The sequence below is a fragment of the Drosophila ananassae genome, unplaced genomic scaffold (assembly GCF_017639315.1).
Source record: "Drosophila ananassae strain 14024-0371.13 unplaced genomic scaffold, ASM1763931v2 tig00000107, whole genome shotgun sequence".
NCBI classification, from domain to species: Eukaryota; Metazoa; Arthropoda; class Insecta; order Diptera; family Drosophilidae; genus Drosophila; species Drosophila ananassae.
In genome coordinates, this window is record NW_025319115.1 from 102,647 (window position 1) to 108,458 (window position 5,812).

The 5,812-nt window shown below is 38.6% G+C and overlaps 1 long non-coding RNA gene across 1 annotated transcript; it reads left to right on the forward strand.

Annotated features, from left to right (window-relative positions):
* The first annotated feature begins 2,865 nt into the window (after positions 1 to 2,865).
* LOC116655641 lies at positions 2,866 to 3,341 on the forward strand. The gene is made up of 2 exons (XR_006508014.1): positions 2,866 to 2,971; positions 3,062 to 3,341. It is a non-coding gene; the product is annotated as an uncharacterized LOC116655641 (long non-coding RNA).
* Positions 3,342 to 5,812: the final 2,471 nt, after the last annotated feature.

Consider the following 5,812-nt stretch of genomic DNA (forward strand, 5'->3'; position numbering starts at 1 on the left):
TTTTTTTATTTTTTACCTTTTGCGGATTTATATTAGATATAATATATGTTTATTATATGATTGATCAAATATGCCATAACTTTTTTTTTCTATAAAATAGAAGGATGGGACTTTCTATGGATCCCAGTTTGGGAAAAATTATCCGATCTGACAAATTTTGATAAGGATCTGCCATATAACTGTAAAAAATTGCATATAAAAAATATTCTTGTTCGGCACGTGCCAGAAAAACAATAAAAATAATCTGGCGCGTGCCGAATTAGAATATTTTTTCATTGCAATTTTGTACACCTATTTAGCATATTTTCGTCACTAAAATTGTTGTCAGATATTTTGGGTTTCGCATGCAGGTTCGTCATCGGTACTTTACCTCGTCAAGAGGTTTTTTTTATATGATCCAATAAAGACAAACTTCTGAATCTGACCAATACATACTTCGTTCGATCGGTACTTTAATAAGAGGCTTAAGCGTCTTTATCTTGAGCGTCTTTATCTTGAACGGCGCTACTTTGGACTTTGCAGTCAACAACGAGACTTAAACACCTTCTGTTGATTGGAAAGAAAAATAGACGCAGGCTCCATAGGCTCTTATAGATACGTCAGAGGAGGTATGAATTTGTATTGGTGTCATCGGCTCTGTTGATGAACGGTCACAGTCAGACTGGAAACTGCATTAATTAACAATTCGGTTTGGAAACTGGGCACACAATAAGTTTATGTAGAGAAGAAGAAGGGACTATAAGCGTCGATTGCAAGTTCGGCGTGTGAGTTTTTTTGCTTTGCTTTGTTGGACAGATGGCGAAATCAAGCGATTGAGCCAGCTCTTTCATTTCAATAAATAAAGTTAATCATCAGGCTCACTCATCAAAAATCTCGGTATTAAGATTTTGTTCCACGCTGATTCCAAATACAGTGGAATCGACTCATCCCAATCTAGCGTATTAAGCAACAGTTCCTGCAACAGGATCTGTCCTTTAATAAGGAGTGTGCTTAATAAGCCAAGAGGGTCGAAGAGCTGACTTGTCAGGATGATAGCCTGAAATTGTGTTTAAAATCCAAAAGTCACCACGGTGTGTATCTTCTTCTTTCCTTATGAATTGTATTGACCAATTCCAAACAAGTTGATGCACGATTCCTCCCTTCGGATCTGTAAGTGTTGGGCCAAGCAGCCACCAAAAAATGCATGTAAAATAATCATTATATGTTTAGCTGCAGCTGTTGCTATCAGCATGTATTCGTCTCTGTTTTGTCTCCCAGTTTCGCATGCGCTTTATTGTTATTTTTAACGTATGCGCTTTTGGGAGCTTTAGTAGAGCTTATGCGCAAGCTCTTGGTTTTTCGATTGTTGTGATTTGGAGTTGATTGGAGCCGCATAGATCAGGGTTAAATTGAACCCAAAATAAAAATATTAAAAACCTGATTTAAAACGCGTGTATTTATTCGGCTGCTTTTAAAAACTATTAGAAGCATAACATTTGGTGACCCCGACGTGATTTCATACCGGTTAATTATTGTGATCAGCATTAAAAGTGCCAAGAAAACGCCGTTTTTTGTTGTTGCTACAAGTTGCATTTTTATTGAATAATGGAGTCTAGAGCTGAGACTTTTGGCGCTGCTGCCGCAACCCAGGAAAGAACGCTGCGGAGCAGAGCAGTGGTGACTTGCCAGGAGATGGGGGCGCTGCATCATAAAGTGAAGGCTGCGGCGCGGAACGGGGATTGCACCATTATGACGCTGGAGTCAGTGGAGAAGCGTGTTGAAGAGTTGATGGAGCTTAAATTTAGCGAGATCGGGAGTGATCTGTAATGGAGATTCTCGCAGCTGGCGACTGATGTGCAAGTGGACATTCAGGTACTTTTTAAGACCACGATTGGCAGCCATCCTCACCTAACAAAAATGAAAATGCTCCGGTGGCTCATTTTATGCCTGCGGGAGTCAGCCTTGGAGACGGTGAGAGCGCTGGAACGATGAGGCCCTTGACCTATTGCTCAATCGTTTTAGTAATCGGCGTTTTATTTTCCAGTCTCACATCAAAGAAATCCTGCAGCTTCGTGTGGTTGAGCCACGGTCTGTTGCTACTTTGCGGGAGCTATCGGATCGGTTCAATGGGCATATGCGGGCTCTTGTAAGTTCCGGATCAGCTGCCGAGATCCAAGAATGCTTGCTTATCCAGATTATTCTGCAGAAGTTGGATCCTGCCACATAGGCCAAGTGAGAAGACACTCTCGCCGGAAACAACGACAGCCTTCCGTCTTGGGAGTCCATGGCGAGATTCTTAGAGTAAAGGTGCCGGACTCTCGGAAGCGTTGACTTTTCTTTGGCGGCGTATTCACCACCTAACGAAGTGGGCCGAGGTAGATCGTCCAATAACCGATCTTCGTGCATGGTTATTAACGCCAGTCCTGCTCTATGCGCCCTGTGTGGTGTTTCGGCGCACGAGCTTCCTTCTTGTCCAAAGTTCAGTGCTTTGCCAATTGAGGAACGGTACGGCGAAGTGCGGCGAATGACTCTCTGTTTTGTTTGTCTAGCGGATGGCCATCTCGTTCGTGTATGCTTAGCTTCCCGCTGCTCGACGTGCAATCACCGTCATCATATTTTTTTGCACTCTAGCGGGCAGGTTTCACCCGCACGAGTCTCACGTCCTATCGGTGCAGTTGCTGTTGCGAACCCATCCCGCTCAATTAACACTGCACTATGGTCCAGAAGTTGATTTTTTTGGCATAAATTCGAAATATTTATGTTAATGTTTTGTATTTTTGATTTAAAATTCTTAAAGTTAAAACATCAGACATAAACAAAACTAAAAAAAAAAGCTTCACTGAATCTTTTTATGAGCTTTCCAAACCACGCAATCGAACCGCTGTTTGGAAATAAGAAATTGGCGGCAAACTGCTCTGTTTACTTTTTGGCGTGAAAATAAATATTCTTTGTCCGAACAAACTGTTGATAATAATGGAAATTGTTAGTCAGGGTATGTATTTTTTACTGAATATAGTCTGTTTATGTGAAGTCTTAGTGTTTGTGCTTTGTTTAATGTTCAATTTATGTGTATTTTTTATAGAAAATTAACATGCGTCCCTTGTTTTTCGTGGAATAAAACTAACGACCTGACGGCTGCTGACAAAAACTAATTACGTCAGTTTATACTAATATATGTCGTTCTTTATCGCTAATTAACAACTTTTCCCCGTTCGTCCCCTTTTTCTCGCAATTCCGCAATATTTAGCGACGTTCGAGTTTCGCCATAGCGATCTCTTCGATATTTGGCTCAGCAATAATCGCAAAATATCATCTGTGTTAGATAGCATTTATGAAAAAATTAGCCATTACCACGTCGAAGATGATAAAAAATTAGAAATCAATAAAAAAACAAGTAATTTTGAATCATTTATAAAAAAAAGACTACCAAAATGCAACTATATGGTCGAACGTTTTAAGTCAAAGCATACTGAATGGATGTCGTCTTCAATATCAGTTACAATAAATGAAAACTGTAACACACAACAAAAACCGGGACGCCGAACTTTGTCTTATGGAAACGCAGGACCACGATTGAAAAGAAAACTGGCATCTGAGCTGGCGAATGAAAAAGAGCACAACACAACTCTTCCTATGCATGCTGCAGCAGTTTCTGCTAAGAAGGATTGTAATACAAACGTGGCCTCGGCTCTTAAAGAAATGATTACAACACCTGCTCAATACCCAACAGAATTAAGAAAGCAAGATCAAATCCAAAAACCGACTCCACTCACACCAAATGAAGCCCTAGCCTACATCCTGGAAAATTCATTAACCAAACAGCAATATGTAAATACTAGGATTTTGAATATAAATCATCACAGTGACATCTATCCGAGCTACAATCAAGTCATAGAAGCTAAAATGCAGTGTCGCCCGAAGGGTATAGAAGTTACAGAAACTACTGCTCAAGTGTCACTGCAAAACCTATTAAATCATTCTGCAGAGCGAATAATTCAAATGCAAAAAGATGTTTTTAAGCAATCTCTGGATAGTTCCAGATTCCCAAAGAAGTATTAAGCCTTCTGGAGCTGCCGTCAACCGAGAACAAAATCCCATTTGAAAAAGAATTGCAATCTGATTGTGATTCGGATGAGGACTTGAACGAAGGCAGCACAATAATACTCGAAGAAGAAGAAGAATATGATGCTTAAGACAGAACCCATAAATAACATATACAAATACATATGTATATATAGATAATTAAATTATTCCTGGAATAAATGTAAGTATATTGTCTGAATTCAGCGTCATACTCGGTTTGTATGGGCGGCAATAGAGGGCGTGGTCGCACAGACTCAAAATTTTTTTTACATTATTATCTTTCTAAAAAAACATAATGTGCAAAGTTTTAGGTCTGTAACTCTATTTTTAGAATTTATGCCAAAAAAATCAACTTCTGGACCATAGTGCACTGTTGTGATCCAGGATCGCAATGCTGACCTAGTGCTCCTGTCAACAGCCAATGTACTCGTTCGTGTGCGATCTGGTGCCTTCCTGCCCTGCCGAATTTTATTGTATTCCGGTTCACAAGTGCACCTCATCTCGTCGCGGCTGGCGTGAGAGCGTCAGCCTTGCCGCTCCTAATGCGCCGCTGGTTTTGAAACAGATGAAGCATCTGTTAATGTGTGTGTGGAGTCCCGTCTTAGCACGTATTCAGTGAAAATTGAGGCTGTTGTAGCTTCACATATTACGGACTATCAGCCTTGCCATGACATAGATGCTTCGGGCTGGAAGATTCCTGGCAATATGGATCCAGCTGACCCTAACTTCAAAACCTGATTTGAAACTCATGCATTTTTTCGGCTGCTATTAAAAACTATTAGTAGCATAACAGTAAGCGTTGAACAAAATCTCCAGTAATAAAGTTCATTTGTGACGCTGAGTCAAGTAATCCTCGGACCAATATGTGCTCGCCATTTTTTGTGACCGGAATGCTTTGATAGTTCCTAAGGCTTCGCAAGAGAGGCAAGAAATTAAATGATTAAATTTCTCAATAACAGTAATGTTCACATCTTTGTGTACTAAAGTCTCGAAAAAACCTATAAAATTTTTGAACTCCAAATAATTTCCACTGAATTTTGGTAATGCCAAACTGGGAAGTCGAGCTCGAGTTGGGGCTGCAGAAATTGCAGTAGCTGAACGGGAGTTCAGCTGTATTGAAGGCATTACATGCGGACATAATCCTTGTCTTGGTTGTTATTGCTAATTCTTCCAACTCGGCTCCAAATTCATCCATTTCGTCTAATTACTCGATCTGGATTGCACCTCATTTGCGTTAGAATGCATTTCCTTAAATCAAAAATTAAAACATGGTATGATCTACAGATTTCAATAAGAAAATAAGAATCTTCCATAGCAAAATGTTTGGGAAAAAATCATAGAAGACCAAAAATTAATGTAGAAAATCTGAGATCAACTTTGTATGACTATTCCAAAGATATGGTAACTGATAGATACCATTTTTTAATTTTAGTTGGTACGCATACATTTCAAAAAAGTTATGTACTAAGAACTAAGATGATGTCTATGGTACATATGTGTATATGGTAATGATATATATGATAAAATTTGATAGATTTCTTCTCTTAGGTGTACCGCGTATGTTTTAATCAAATAAATTTAAAAAATTTAAATTTTAATTTCGATAAGATGCGAAAATGAAAATAATTAATAAATTTAATAAATATTGCTCTAATAATAAAATTTATTTTATTTATAAATTTATAAATTTTTTATTTTTATATAATAAAAAATAAAAAAAAATAGTTGGTCGCTAATGAAACCGGAAAAA